The following is a 16,449-nucleotide window of genomic DNA, read 5'->3' as shown; positions in this document are numbered from 1 at the left end:
TCACATAGCCTGTAAAGTATCTAAGGCTGGATTTAAACTGTCTCCCTGACTCCAGGTCAAAAACTCTATTCACTGTGCAGACCCTATCCCAGTTGTCACATAATTAATATCTATTTCAATGCCTTATCATACTGCAGCAGTGACTCTGAATTTTTGAAGGTTTTGTCAGTAAAGCACAAGTTTGTGGTGATTTTAGTGGAAAGAACACCAGACTAGAAATTAGAAGCCCTCAATTCAAACCCCAGATAACAATCATAATAGCTATAGATATTGACTCTGTGCACTGCTTTTAGTAAACGATTTGCCTTCAATTCCTTATCAACATACTAGTAAAGGATTAGAACATCTGCAAAATATTCCTTTATTTTTCATTCAGTTGAAACATAGGCATGGTGTGACATGTAGATCTCTAATTGTGAGACCTTAGTCAATTAATGAAGCCTTTCTGAGTCTTAGTTTTCTCATCCATGAAGTAGAAATAACATGACTACCCTACCTACTTCTCAGAGTTATGAATACAAAATTGGATAATATATAGATATATACACATAGAGAGGACTTTAGCTACAGAGTATTGTTTAAATGTAAGTTCTTGTTATCACCATCATTATCATCACACCATCACTATTACTGAGGTCCCTTGATAATGTCAGTAATAACAGAGAAATCTATTTCCTTAAGTCCACTAAGAATCTCATCTTCAAGAATGTCATTTGTACTTATCTGAGTGTGTACCCTGCTATTCTGTGCAGGACTAATTAATGTAAAATTCTTATCATTCTTTCATGTTCTAGTGCTCACATGCAGCCAGCTTGACATTTGGTTGTCATCAAAAATAGGTTAAAACAGTGTCAAGTTAACTTTTGACCAAAATGACACATAATTGAATACAAAATCCATTTTAATACTTTGTATTTTATTCCCTGTAAGTGCTGGATGCATTAACAGGTTAGGGCACTGACCTTAGATGCTTAATTTATGTTAAATCACTATGAAAAGACCACTTCTGGGGAGATTTGCAATTTAGGTCCCTATGATAATGCACTGGACCCCTCAAACAAGAGGTCTTCCTCTTTCAAGAATGAGTGGAAAAAAGTGGGCCAAAGCAAATCCTCTTTTCAAAATATGGGCTACTGGCCTCTGATTACAATAGACATAGGAGATTTGACTATAGAGTTAGGAAAAGTATATTACGTATGGTAGGAAAACGGGCCCCCAAAATGAAAGGGTTTACTTCTATTTTATATGTGATGTTTATGACTATTCTAGAAATCTGCAAGTTTCATGACTAAAAATTGTTCCTAGAACTTGGTAATGAAAAACAGACTTGGATGATATTCTATACTGGCCTTTCAAGGGATGAAGAGCTTTATCTATGAAAATGGCATGATTTGTATTCAGATCTTTAAGCCATTTTGCCCACCTCCTTTTCCTCTCAAAAATCTATTCTTCTATAATCAAGAGGAAGTTTGGTCAAATGTTGTATGCAGGACTTATTTACCTGAAAAATAGACTCTAGTCCACCTATCAATGCAAATGCCTCATTTCCTTGTTAATTCTTTCTCTGGGTTCTTAAAACAAACTAGGGTATAAATAGATTCAGAAATAACTAAAATTGTAGGCATTCACTTTTTTACCCCTTATTTGTTCTCTCTTCATCCTGAGCTATGGGAAAATGTCTTAATTCCAAATCATTCATTTCAGTCTTTGAACAAAAAACACGTTAAATATCCACAAACCTTATGTTTAGGAGCATTGGTACATAAACAAGTATAACACAGGAACTTTAACAAAGTAGTATTTACTTCAAAAGATAATAAAACATGTGAACTTACCATCTCTATACATGAGATACATAATCTCTCCCTTTTACCACTTCAGTCTCTAGTGTGGGGAAAAGGATTAGTTTTATAGTTTAGTTAGGTTCCAAAAGAGTACAATTTCAGTTCCAGGTGCAAAATTCCCCTTGGGCTTGAGTCCCAGGTACCCTGGCTTCCTAGGGTTTTCCATGATGAGTGGACTGGCTAGCCCACCTCACCTGCAATCCTGGTTCCAAGGTTGCCATGTCTTAAAATTGTGGTCCCTGGAGGGATTATATCTCATACCTGAAACTAAGGATAAACAACACAAAACAGAAACAAACATATCCAGGCCCATTTATCAAAATAGAGGTAAAAGGAAAGAGAGAGAAGGACTTTCCTTTCTTAAAGGTTGAGTTCTTAGCATTCATATTGGGTATAGCAGATGAGAGTTATCAAAAGGAATATGGTGGAAAAGATGGTAGAAAAGAGAATGACCAGTTTGGTTTCAGTTTTAAAGATGCAAATAGCCAACCAAAGGATACAGCCTTGACCAACTGGGGGGAGGGGGGACTTAGCAAACTCCATGTTAGATAGATGCTCAAAGGAGCCTAGGCTACAAAAAACATTAAACACAAGGTGTAACAGGGTGCAAATATGAGGGGCAGCTCATAAGAATGAACCTTTTCCCTTTACCTACCCTTCCTTTCCACTAGTTGGAAAAGGGTACCAAGAGAAGAAAGTGTTTAGGCAAGAAATGGCTGGGGGAGTTTGAGAAGGAGGACAAAGTTTATAGCTTCCCAATCCTACACTCCAGAGAAAGGGGTAGGAGAACTTCTGAAAATTGATTTTTTCATATTATTTGAACATATCCATTGGGGAATAGTTTTTGGTCATCTATATCTATCTATCTATCTATCTATCTATCTATCTATCTATCTATCTATCTATCTATCATCTATCTAACAATACATATCTGTTAATTATCTTATATATCAAACCATTATGATATAAATTTGATATAAATATTTTTTCCCAATTCAACAGCTTCCCTTCTTATCATAGGGGCAATTATCTTGTCTTTTGTCAGTTTCATATAATACAAGTTATCAATTTTATCATCTATAATTGCCTGTAATTCTTGTTTGGATAAGAATATATTTCTTATATGTTTTGCATGACATTATATCTATAATGGACAATGTGTTTCTTGCCTTCTTAAAGAAGAAGAGAATTTGGGACTGAACATTGAAATAAAAACTTTTAAAACAAATAACAATTTTTAAAAAGAAAATTTCCTTAACACCCTCTTAGAAATAGATTTTGAAAAAAATATCAAAGCAAACCAAAAAATAAATAAGAATTAATTAAACGTGTACACTTGTAAAAAAAAAAAAAGAATGCATTTCCTACCCATAGTTGTGAGAGGTATGTGTTCTTTCTCTCCTAACCTTTTTTCTTTTTTTGAGGAGGGGGGGGAGGTAAGGCAATTGGGGTTAAGTGACTTGCCCAGGGTCACACAGTCAGTAAGTTTTAAGTGTCTGAGGCTGGATTTGAACTCGGGTTCTCCTGACTCTAGGGCCAGTGCTCTATCCACTGCACCATCTAGCTGCCCCTCTTCTAACCTTTTGTATAATATCATCTTCAATATTAGGGACATATATTCATTTAGAATATGGCATAGATGTTAGTCTAAGTCTAATTTCTGCTAGGCTACTTTCCAGCTTGCCAACGGTTTGTTTTGGCTTTTAAAAATCAAATTGGGAATTCTTTCCTAAATTATTTATGTGTTCTCCTGTACCAAATCAAAGGTTATTGAACTCTATTGTTTCTTTTTTTTCTGATAAAAAGTATTTTATTGTTTTTTTTTCCAGTTACAGTTACACGTAAAGATAGTTGTCAGCATTCTCAGCATATGTTTATACAAGCTTTCCAATTTCAGATTTTTCTCCCTCCCTCCCTCCCCTCCCTCCCCCCTCCCCTGGACAGCAGGTAATCTGAAATAGATTTTATATATATATATATATATATATATATATATATATATATATATATATATATATATATATATATACATATACATATATATATATATATACATATACATATATAACATTAAACATATTTCTTCATCATGTTATAGGAAAAGAATCAGAGCAATGAGGAAAAACCTCAAAATAGAAAAACAACAGCATCAAAAAGAAAAGAAATAGTATGGTTCAATCAGCATCTATACTCTACAGTTCTTTTTTTTCTGCATTCAGAGATCCCCTTCCATCATGAAGCCCCTGGAACTCTCCTGTACCATTGCATTGGTGAGAAGAATCTAGTCCATCAAAGTTGATCAACACTCAGTGTTGATGATACTGTTTTCAATGTTCTGGTTCTGCTCATCTCACTCACCATCAGTTCATGCATGTCCTTCCAGGTTTCTCTGAACTCCTCCTGCTCATTATTTCTTACAGCACAATAGAATTCCATTACATTCATATACCACAATTTGTTCAGCCATTCCCCAATTGATGGACAACCCCTCAATTTCCAATTCCTTGCTATCACAAAGAGAGCAGCTATAAATATTTTTGTACATGTGGGTCCTTTTCCCTTTTTATGATCTCCTTGAGAAAAAGACCCAAAAGTGGTATTGCTGGGTCAAAGGGTATGCACAGCTTTATAGCCCTTTGGGGATAATTCCAGATTGCGCTACAGAATGGTTGGATCAGTTCACAGCTCCAACAACCATGCATTACTGTTCCAATTTTCCAACAACTTCTCCAACATTTATTATTTTCGTTTTTTGGCATATTAGCCAATCTAATAGGTGTCAGGTGGTACCTCAGAGTTGTTTTAATTTGCATCTCTCTAATCAATAGTGATTTAGAGCATTTTTTCATATGGGAATAGATAGCTTTGATTTCTTCATCAGAAAACTGCCAGTTCATATCCTTTGACCATTTCTCAACTGGGGAATGACTTGGATTCATATAAATTTGATTTAGTTCCCTATATGTTTTAGAAATTAGGCCTTTATCAGAAGTACTGACCATAAAAATTGTTTCTGTTTTCACAAAACCTTTTTTAATTTAATGTAATCAAAATCATCCATTTTTCATGTCATAATATTCTTAATCTCGTTTGGTCAAAAACTGTTCTCTCTTCCAAAGATCTGAAAGGTAGACTATTCCTTCCTCTCCTAATTTACCTACAGTATCACCTCTTATGTCTAAATCATGTATCCATTTTGACCTTATTTTAGTATAAGGTGTAAGATGTTGGTCTATGCCTAATTTCTGCTATACTCTCTTCCAGTTTTGCCAGCAGTTTTTGTCAAATACTGAGTTCCTATCCCAGAAGCTGGAGTCTTTGGCTTTATCAAACATTACATTACTAATGTAATTTACTACTGTGTCTCCTGGGCCTAGCCTATTCCATTGATCTTCCACTCTATTTCTTAGCCAGTACCAGATAGTTTTGATTACTGCCTCTTTATAGTAAAGCTTCTGATTTGGTACAGCTAGTCCAACTTCCTGTGCATTTTGTTTTCATTATCTCCCTTGATATTCTTGACCTTTTGTTTTTCCAGATTTATTTTGTTGTTATTTTTTCTAGCTCTATAAAATAATTTTTAGGTAATCTCTTTGGTATGGCATTGAACAAGTAAATTAATTTAGGTAGAATTGTCATTTTTACTATATTAGCTCAGCCTATCCATGAGCATTTGATATCTTTCTAATTATTTAGATCTGATTTGATTTGTGTAAAAAGTGTTTTGTAATTGTGTTCATAGAGTTCCCGGGTTTGTCTTGGCAAGTAGACTCCCAAGTATTTTATATTATCTACCATTACTTTAAATGGAATTTCTCTTTCTATCTCTTGCTGCTGGACTTTGTTGGTCATGTATAGAAATGCTGATGATTTATGTGGATTTATTTTATATCCTGCTACTTTGCTAAAGTTGTTAATTGTTTCAAGTCATTTTTGAGTTGATTCTCTAAGTATACCATCATATCATCTGCAAAGAGTGATAGTTTTGTTTCCTCCTTGCTTATTCTAATTCCTTTAATTCCTTTCTCTTCTCTGATTGCTAAAGCTAACATTTCTAGTACAATACTGAATAATAGAGGTGATAATGGACATCCCTGTTTCACCCTGATCTTATTGGGAAGGCCTCTAACTTATCTCCATTACATATAATACTTGCTGATGGTTTTACGTAGATACTGCTTATTATTTAAAGGAAAGCTCCACCTATTCCCAAGCTCTCTAGTGTTTTTATTAGGAATGGGTGCTGTATTTTGTCAAAAACTTTCTCTGCAACTATTGAGATAGTCATATGATTTTGGTTAGTTTTCTTATTGATGTGGTTGATTATATTGATAGTTTTCCTAATGTTGAACCAGCCCTGCATTTCTGGTATAAATCCCACCTGGTCATAGTGTATTGTCCTAGTGATCACTTCCTGTAATCTCCTTGCTAATATCTTGTTTAAGATTTTAGCATCAATATTCATTAGGGAAATTGGTCTATAATTTTCTTACTCTGTTTTTGCTCTGACTACTTTTGGTATCACCACCATATTTGTGTCATAAAACAAATTTGGTGGAACTCCTTCTTCACCTATTTTTCCAAATAATTTATATAATATTGGAATTAATTGTTCTTTAAATGTTTGGTAGAATTCACCTGTAAACCCATCTGTTCCTGGGGATTTTTTCTTAGGGAGTTCATTAATGGCTTGTTCAATTTCTTTTTCTAATATGGGCTTATTGAAGGATATTATTTCCTCTACAGTTAACCTTGGCAGTTTGTATTTTTGTAAATATCCATTTCATTTAGATTGTCAAATTTATTGGCATACAGTTGGGAAAAGTAATTCCTAATTATTGATTTAATTTCCACTTCATTGGTGGTGACATAACCCCTTTCATTTTTGATACTCATAATTTGGTTTTCTTCTTTCTTGTTTTTAATCAAATTAACCAATATTTTTCTATTTTATTGTTTTTTTCATAAAACCAGCTCTTAGTTTTATTGATTAATTCTATAGTTTTTTTGCTTTCAATCTTATTAATTTCTCCTTTAATTTTCAGGATCTCTCGTTTAGCATCTAGTTGGGGATTTCTAATTAGTTCTCTTTCTAGCTTTTTAAGTTCCATGCCCAAATCATTAATCTCCTCTTTCTCTTTTTTATTCATGTAAGCAGTTAGAGCTATAAATTTTCCCCTATGCAATGCTTTGGCTGCATCCCATAGATTTTGGTATGTTGTCTCATTATTGTCATTCTCATGGATAAAGTTATTGATTGTTTCTATGATTTGTTGTTTGACCCATTCATTCTTTAGAATGAAATTATTTAGTTTCCAAATGATTTTAAGTCTAGTTTTCCATGGCTCTTGCTGAGATGTAATTTTTATTGCATCGTGATCTGAGAAGGATGCATTTACTATTTCTGCCTTTTTACCTTTGACTATGATCTTTTTGTGCCCTAATACATGGTCAATTTTTGAAAATGTGCCATGTACTGCTGAGAAAAAGGTATATTCCTTTCTATCCCCATTCAATTTTCTCCAGACATCTATCATGTCTAACTTTTCTAGTAATCTATTCACCTCTTTCACTTCTTTCTTATTTATTTTTTGGCTAGATTTATCTAATTCTGAGAGTGGAAGTTTCAGATCCCCCTCTAGTATAGTATTACTGTCTAATTCCTCTTGTAACTCATTTAACTTCTCCTCTAAGAATTTGGATGCTATACCACTTGGTGCATACATATATAATATTGATATTGCTTCATTATCTATAATGCCTTTTAGCAAGATGTAGTTTCCTTCCTTTTCTCTTTTAATAAGATCTATTTTTGCCTGTGTTTTGTCTGAGATAAGGATACTTCTGCTTTTTTGACTTTAGCTGAAGCATAATACATTCTGCTCCAGCCTTTTACCTTTATTCTATGTGTATCTGCTTCAAATGTGTTTCTTGTAAACAGCATATTTTAGGATTCTGGCTTTTAATCCACTCTGTAATTTGCTTCCCTTTTACAGCAGAGTTCATCCCATTCATATTCACAGTTATTATTACTAACTATCTATTCCCCTCCATTCTATTTACCCCCTTTGTATTCCCCCTTCTTTCCCCCTATTCCTCCTCACTGATATTTTGCTTCTTATCCCTGCCTCCTCCAATCTGCCCTCCATTTTTATCACCCCCTCCCTTTTCTTTACCCTTTTCTTCCTTATTTTGACCTCCCTTCTATCAGTCCCCCCCTTCCCCTTCCCCTTTTACTTCCCTAAAGAATCAGCTAAGTTTCTTTATCCAAATGAACTTATATGTTATTACCTCTTTGAATTAAATCTAATGAGAGTAGGGTTGAAACAAAGTTCACCCCTCCTTTCTTTCCCTCTATTTTAATAGCTTTTTCACCTCTTCATATGATGCAATTAACCTCATTCCACCTCCCCTTTCCTCTTCTCCCTATAAACTCCCTTTTTAACCCCTTAGTTTCCTATATGTCATCATATCAAAGACAATTTATATGTATACCCTCTGTGTATAATCCTTCTGTCTGCCCAAATACATATACAGTTCTCAAGAGTTACAAGTATTATCTTCCCATGTAGGGATGTAAGCAGTTTAACCTAATTGAGTAACCTTTCCCCCTGTTTGCCTTTTTAAACTTCTCTTCAGTCTTTTATGTTAATATTGAATTTTCTATTCAGTTCTGGTCTTTTCATCAGGAAACCTTTAAAGTCCCCTATTTCATTGAATGTCCATCTTTTCCCCTTAAAGGGAGTGATAAGTTTTGTTGGGTAATGCATTCTTGGCTGCAGTCCAAGCTCCTTTGCCTTCTGGAATATCATGTTCCAAGCCTTGTGATCCTTTAATGTTGAAGCTGCTAGGTTCTGAGCAATCCTGACCATGGCTCCATGATATATAAATTGCTTCTTTCTGGCTGCTTGGAGTATTTTCTGCTTCACCTGATAATTCTAGAATTTGGCTACAATATTCCTTGGAGATTTCCTTTTGGGGTCTCTTTCAGGAGGTGATCAGTGGATTCTTTCGGTGATGATTTTTATCCTTTGATTCTATTATATCAGGGCAGTTCTCCTTAATAATTTCCTGGAATATGGTGTCCAGACTCTTTTTTTGATCATGGCTTTCAGGCAGTCCAATGATTCTCAAATTTTCTCTCCTGGATCTGTTTTCCAGATCAGTTCTCCTTCCAGTGAGGTATTTCACATTTTCTTCTATTTTTTCATTCTTTTGATTCTGCTTGACTGATTCCTGGTGTCTCATGGACTCATTATCTTCCAACTGCCCAATTTTAATTTTTAAGTTGTTGTTTTCTTCAGTGAGATTATGTACATTTTTTCCATTTGGCCAATGAATTTTTTAAGGCATTGTTTTCTTCAGTGAGATTATGCACCTTTTTTTTTTTTCCATTTGGCCAGATCAATTTTTTAAGGAATTGTTTTCTTCAGTCAATATTTCTCCTTCCTTTGCCAAGCTGCTGATTCTTTTTTCATAATTTTCTTGTGTTGCTTTAATTTCTCTCAATTGATTTTTTTTCAGTGAGGCAATTGGGGTTAAGTGACTTGCCCAGGGTCACACAACTAGTACATGTTAAGTGTCTGAGGCCGGATTTGAACTCAGGTACTCCTGACTCCAGGACTGGTGCTCTATCCACTGTGCCACCTAGTTGCCCCCTCAAATGATTTTTAAAATCCTTTTTGAGCTCGTCCAAGAACACTTTTTGTTCTTGAGACCAAATCATCTTCCCTCTTGAGGCTTCACATGGAGGCAGTTTCAGAGTATTGTCCTCATCTGAATTTGTGTTTGCCTCTTCCCTGTCAACACAGAAGCTCTCAATGGTGAGAGCCCCCCCCCCTTTTTTTTTTTTTTTGCTTTTTACTGATACAGCAGCTTATTTTTTATTTTTTTTTAAAGTTGAAGTATGCTCTGGGGGCACCAGGGTCCCTGTTTCAAGCTTGTTCTGCTGGGATATAGGGGATGTGTCACTGGCTCTCTACACCGAGGACTCTATGGCTTGTAGATTTTTCACCACCCTGAACTTCCTGTCTGTGCGTGCTAGGATCAGTAGGCCTTCTGGCACCTGTTTTGTAGGTGTCCCTACAGCTGGCAACCTGCCCTCTTGGCTGGTGCAGGTATGTTTTGCCACTGTTCTGCTGCACTTCTTGTGCCAGGATCCAAGGACCTCAGTTGCTCTGCTGTGGCCCACAGCTTCCTGCTGACTTGCCCCGACCCTCTCCCGCATGCTGTGCTAAGATGAGCTGTGCTTCTCTTTTGCCTGAGTGAGACCGACCATTCCTGAAGTCTTCTATATTATCTCTGATTGGAAGACTGTGTCTCTCTGTCTCTTTGCTGGTTCTGTAGTTTCAGAATTTGTCTAGAGGCTTGATTTAATGTACTTTTTTAGGGAAGAGAAGGAGACCTCACACAATTTGCTGGCTACTTTGCACCATCTTGGCTCCGCCCCACCATGAACTCCAATTATTCTGATTCAAAGAATGGTTACACTTCTAAAATGGTACTCTATTACACAGAGGTATATTGAGGAGAAAGAGCATAGTGAGTAGATAAGGAACTGGGTTTAGTCAGAAAATGCAAGCTATGAATGCAATTTTGTCACTAACTCATTGATTCACAGGAGACAACTTTCCTCTGCTTCAATTTCCTCTAATGTTCAATAGGAATGATATAACTTGTACATAAATGATAAGGTAGTCTTGAGGATCGAACACTATAATTGTATATGAAAACTTTTAAAAATATATAAAGTAGGGAAGCTAGGTGGTGTAGTGGATAGAGCACTGGTCCTGGAGTCAGGAGTAGCTGAGTTTAAATCCAGCCTCAGACACAACACTTACTAGCTGTGTGACCCTGGGCAAGTCACTTAACCCCAATTGCCTCACTAAAATATATATATATATATAAAGTATGGGCAGCTAGGTGGTGCAGTGGAAAGAGTACCAACCCTGGATTCAGGAGGACCTGAGTTCAAATCAGGCCTCAGATACTCCATAGTAAGAGTTGGCTTGGGGGTGATTATGACCTCCTCCCCAGATGATGGAGAAAATAATTTTCATATTGGTTCTCACTATTATTTCAAGTAAATACCCCTATGTAAAAGCTAATAATGAGTAGTAGAACTGAGACGTTGGTTGGTGAGTCCATAAAATGAGGGAAACACATCAAATGGATTATTGAGATGGCAGAAAAAGAGGCATCTTAACCTCTTCATGGTACCTAAGAACCTTAAATGGAAGATAATAAAATAGCCCTGATCCTGAGAGAGGGAAATCAGAGTCAACCTGTTACATAAATATATGTAGTACAGTAATACCATGGTCATAGAATTTAGAGCTCAAAGAGATCTTAGAGATTAATTTATAATAATAATAGCTAGCATTTCTATTGGGACAACTAAGTGATGCAGTGAATAGAGTGCAGGATCTGGAGTCAGGTAAACTCTTCCTGAGCTCAAATCTGGTCTAAGATGCTTACTACTTTGTGAAGCTGGGCAAGTCACTTAACCCAGTTTACCTCAGTTTCCTTATATGTAAAATGGTATGGAGAAAGAAATGGCAAACCATACCAGTACACTGCCAAGAAAACCCAAAATAATGGCATGAAAAGTCAGACACAAATGGAATAAATGAACAACAACAAAGTATTTATATATTACTTTTGAGGATCTGAAAGCTCTTATATATTATTTCATTTGATTCTCCCAACAGCAGATGCAAAGTAAATGGTATTAGTAGTCCCAGAGATGAGAGAACTGAAACTGAAAGAGCTTAAGTAAATTACTCGGGGTCATATAGCTAGAAAATATATGTGGCAGAGCCAAAATGTCAGAGAGAAGCCAAGAAATTGCCTGAGCTCTCCCAAATTTCCCTTGGAAACATTAAATTATTCATCTAAATAAATTATGGAACTACAGAACCTATACAACAATGGAGTGAAACAATCTTCCAGCTTAAGATAACCCAGAAGGACTTCAGGAAAGGTCTATCTCACCTGGGTAAAAGAGGAATGCAGCTCAGCACAGAGGGTATTAGGGCAAGCCAGCAAAAGGCTCTTAGCCACAGAACAGATAAGCAGCTGAGGACCCATGGTACTAGTTCAACAAGATATTGTCACAGCAAGCCAGTTGTGAGGTCCCCAGCTTCAACACAGAAGGCAACTTGTAATCTAGGGTATCTGCTACACAACAGGCACAACTAGGCTGGGCAACCCCAGTGCAGTGATCACGCTATAAGTCTCAGAGCAGAAAGTCAGTGTCAGGCCCCTGGCCCCCAGCAAAAGAAGTTTGTTACAGTGCACCCTGTATCCCAGAAGCAGAGCTCAACTTTAAAAGACATGAAATAGACTAAAATATGAAAAATAAACATAAAAGAACCCTCACCATAGTCAACTACTACATTGACAGGAAAAACCAAAACACGAATTCAGAAGAGGATAATATCAAAATGACTGCATTTGAAGTCTCAAAGAGGAAAAGGAATTGGTCCTAAGACCAAAAAGCCTTCTTGGAAGAGCTCCAAAAAAGCTTTTATATACAAATTAAAAAGACGGGTAGAGGAAAAATTGGGAAAAGAAATTAGAGTTAAGCAAGAAATAATCAATAGATTGGAAAAGGAAAATAACTCCTTAAAAATACAATTGGACAGGGGCAGCTAGGTGGAACAGTGGATAGAGCACCAGCCCTGTAGTCAGGAGTACCTGAGTTCAAATCCAGCCTCAGACACTTAACACTTACTAGCTGTGTGACCCTGGACAAGTCACTTAACCCCAATTGCCTCACTTAAAAAATACAATTGGACAGGGGCAGAGCCAAGATGGTGAAGGAAAGGCAGTGACTTCCATGAGCTCTTCCCAAGACCCCTCAATATACCTTCAAAGAATGCCATAAGACAATTCCTGGAGTAGCAGAACTCACAAAAGGACAGGGTTAAATCATGTTCCAGCCAAAGACAGCTTAGAAGGTCAGCAGGAAAGGTCTGTTGTACCTGGGAGAAGGTAGAGCACAGCCCAGTACAGGCCACGCCAACAGAGACCCAACACGAGCATAGGCAGTGCCAGTGAACCAGACCTTGCTAGCTTCTGAATCAGTAGCAGCAGCTGCTGCTTCTAGGACTCAGCCCGTAGATGGTGAGGGGATTGAGCAATTGGCAGGAGGGAGATTACAGGGGTCTCTTTGCTGATTCTGAGGCAGGACTTTGTTGTTTTGCCCATGCTCAGATTCAGGTCACAGTCTTGTATGACAATTCCAGGCAGGGGAGGAGCCCAAGTATACAAGAGCCTGCAGTCGCAATGGAGCAGGGCTTGATTCTGGGTCCCAGGGCAGAGAAGCAGACCTATGGTTGCAGGCCAGGAGAGTGGTGAATATGCCTCTCCTTAAATCATACCATATTGGAGGAACTGTGGACTTACAAATTCCTAGACATATCCCAGAGAAGACCTGCTCAAAACCCCTGAAGCTGGTAATGCTCCACTTTAGGAAGGAGTTAAAGGTCAAGAAATAGTCTGGGAAAATGAGCTAACAGAAAAAAAAATGCTGACCTTAGAAAGTTTCTATGGTGACAAGGAAAATCAAAATACACCCTCAGAAGAAAATAACAAAGTCAAAGCTCCTACACTGAAAGATAACAAGAAAATTATGAATTGGTCTTAGGTCACAGAAGTGCTCCAAAAGGACTTTGAAAATAAAGTAAGAGCCTTCAGGCTGGACTCAAGATGGCAGCGGCCACTGGCTTCATCCAGTGGCTCCAGAATTCAGCTTCAAGGCATAATCTCCAAGCTAAGTTGCAGTTATGTTAACAGGAAATAGCTAAGAGAACTCAGCCACCCCCTAAACTGCCAGTGGGACCTAGCCATAAACTTTCAAACAATTACTATTGTACTCATGATGGAAGATGGGAAGCCTCTCCTCCTTCAGTCATAATGTCTACAGTGAAAGCTTTGGAGTCTGGTCTTGCTGGTAAGAGCTCAAATGAGGCTATCACAAGTTCTGGGAAAAAGCCAGTTACACCAGCATCTCCCATGAAAAAGTAGGAACTGTCAAAGGATCAACCATATTTGTGAAATGGACATGGGAAGATGGACATACAGATGCTGAGAGATTGTGTTTTTAGGAGACTGACTTGAAGGCACCAGCTCAGCAGCAGAGGCATAGTGGAGGATCATGCCCAGTTGTTTTACCTTGGGGCAGGGGGGTTGGGAGAAACATATGTCCTAATACATGATAAATTCACTGAAAAAAAAAAGAAAATAAAGTAAGAGAGGAAGAGGAAAAATGGAAAGAGAAATGAGAGTGATGCAAGAAAATCAGGAAAAAAGTCAACAGCTTGAAAAACCAAATTGACCAAATGTAAAAGGGGGTAGAAAAGCTCTCTGAATAAAATAATTGCTTAAAAATTAGGATTGAGAAAATGGAAGCTAATAACTTTTGAGAAATCAAGAAAAAATAAAGCAAAACCAATAGAACCAAACAAAATAAAACCAAAAAAAAAAAAAAGGCAATGTGAAATATCTCCTTGGAAAAACAACTGACTGGGAAAATAGATCCAGGGGAGATAATTTGAAAATTATTGGACTCCTTGAAAGTCATGTTAAAAAAAAATCTAGACACCACACTCCAGGAAATTATCAAGGAGAACTGCCCTGATATTCTAGAACCAGAGAGTAAAATAGAAATTGAAAGAATCCACCCATCACTTCCTGAAAGAGATCCCACAATGAAAACTTCTAGAAATATTATAGCCAAATTCCAGAGACCCAGGTCAAGGAGAAAATATTGCAAGCAGTCTTTTTCCCTAAACAATTCAAGTATTGTGGAGAAACAGTCAGGATAGTCCAACATTTAGCAGCTTCTAAATTAAAGGATTAGAGGGCATGGGATATAATATTCCAGTGGGCAAAGGACCTGTTATTACAAGAAAGAATCACCTACACAGTGAAACTGAGTATGATCCTTCAGGGGGAAAAATGGAAATTCAATGAAAGAGAGGATTTTCAGAAATTTTGATGAAAAGAACTGAATCTAACAGAAAATTTGATTTTCAAATACAAGACCCTAGAGAACCATAAAAAGGTAAATAGGAAGAAGAAATCACAAAGGATATTAAAGGACAAACTGTTTAAGTTCCTACATGGGTAGGTGATACATGTAACACAAAAGAACTTTCTCATTATTTAGGCAAATGAATGGAGTATATTTAGACATAGGGCACAGGTGTAATTTGAACATGAAGGGATGATATCTTTGAAAAATAAAATTAAGTGGTGAGAGGAATGCACTGGGAGAAATGGAAAGGGAGAGATGGAAGCAAGAAAAAGTTTAAGGAGTAGAGGGGAAGATGGGGCAGATGTGGCAGAGTGAGTGAGCCTTACTCCATCAGAATTGGCTCAAAAAGGGAATTACATACACACTCAATTGGGATTTGTAATCTAGCTTATCCTGCAGGAAAGGAGGGGAGGGGGATAAGGGGGGAAGCGGTAAAAGAAGAGAGGAGAGATTAGGGGAGGGGACAGTCAGAAGCAAAATACTTTTTAGGAGGCAGAGGGTGAAGGAAGATAGAAAATAATTGTCATGGGTAGGGAATAGGATGGAGGGGAATACAGTTAGCAATAGTAACTTTGGAAAAAAATTGAGGTAATTTTGTTTGATAGGCTTCCATTCTCAAACACATAGAGAGCTCAGTCAAATTTGTTAAAATAAGAGCCATCCCAAAACGTATGTTATCTACTTTTCTGGGCTATTATGAGGAAAATTCTCTGTCAAGCTTAAGGTACCATATACAAGATATGATGAACAGGATACTATCAGAAAAATCTGTAAAGAACTACATGAACTGAAGCAGAGTGAAATGTACTGTATACAAAATAACAGCAGTAGTGGAGGATGATCTGTTGGGAAGCATGTGGTTATTTTCAGCAAGGCAAAGATCCAATATAACCCTGAAGGACTTATGGAGATTGCAGACCATCTGCAGAGAAAGAACTAATAGTGTCTGAAAACAGATGGAAACACATTTTTTTTTCTTTTCCTCTTTGACAATTCCTTAATCTGAAGTTTGGGGATTTTTAATGGTTTCTCTCACAACTAGCTAATATGGGAATGTTTTCCATGACTACTCATGTAAAACTGATTTTTAATTACTTGACTTCTTGTGGGTGGGGGGTGGGATTGGAGAGAGGAAGAGAAGTTGGAAAACAAAGTTTTAAAAAATTGATGTTAAAACTTGCTTTTTCATATATTTTGGAAAATAAAATTCTATACAAATGTAGAAATAAATGAATGAATAAATAAATAAATAAATAAATAAATAAATAAATAAATAAATAAGTGAACAAATTAATTAATTAATTAATTGGAGCAGCTGGTGGCACAGTTGATATAGCACTGGCCCTGGGTCCAGGAGGACCCGAGTTCAAATCTGGCCTCAGACACTTGACACTTACTAGCTCTGTGACCCTGGGCAAGTTACTTAACCCCCATTGCCCCACAAAAAAAAAGAGCCATTCCCCAATTGATAGATGATCAAAGACATGAAGTTTTCAAATGAAATAATCAAAGCTACTTATAGTCATGTGAAAAAAAATGCTCTAACTCACTATAGGTTGGAGA

General features: G+C 36.8%; 1 pseudogene; it reads left to right on the top strand.

Annotated features, from left to right (window-relative positions):
- Nucleotides 1–13,556: 13,556 nt before the first annotated feature.
- LOC122744310 lies at nucleotides 13,557–13,904 on the top strand (annotated as a pseudogene).
- The last annotated feature ends 2,545 nt before the right edge of the window (nucleotides 13,905–16,449 follow it).

This window comes from Dromiciops gliroides, chromosome 2 (genome assembly GCF_019393635.1).
Source record: "Dromiciops gliroides isolate mDroGli1 chromosome 2, mDroGli1.pri, whole genome shotgun sequence".
Classification (NCBI taxonomy): Eukaryota; Metazoa; Chordata; class Mammalia; order Microbiotheria; family Microbiotheriidae; genus Dromiciops; species Dromiciops gliroides.
This window is presented reverse-complemented; position numbering and strand designations above follow the sequence as displayed.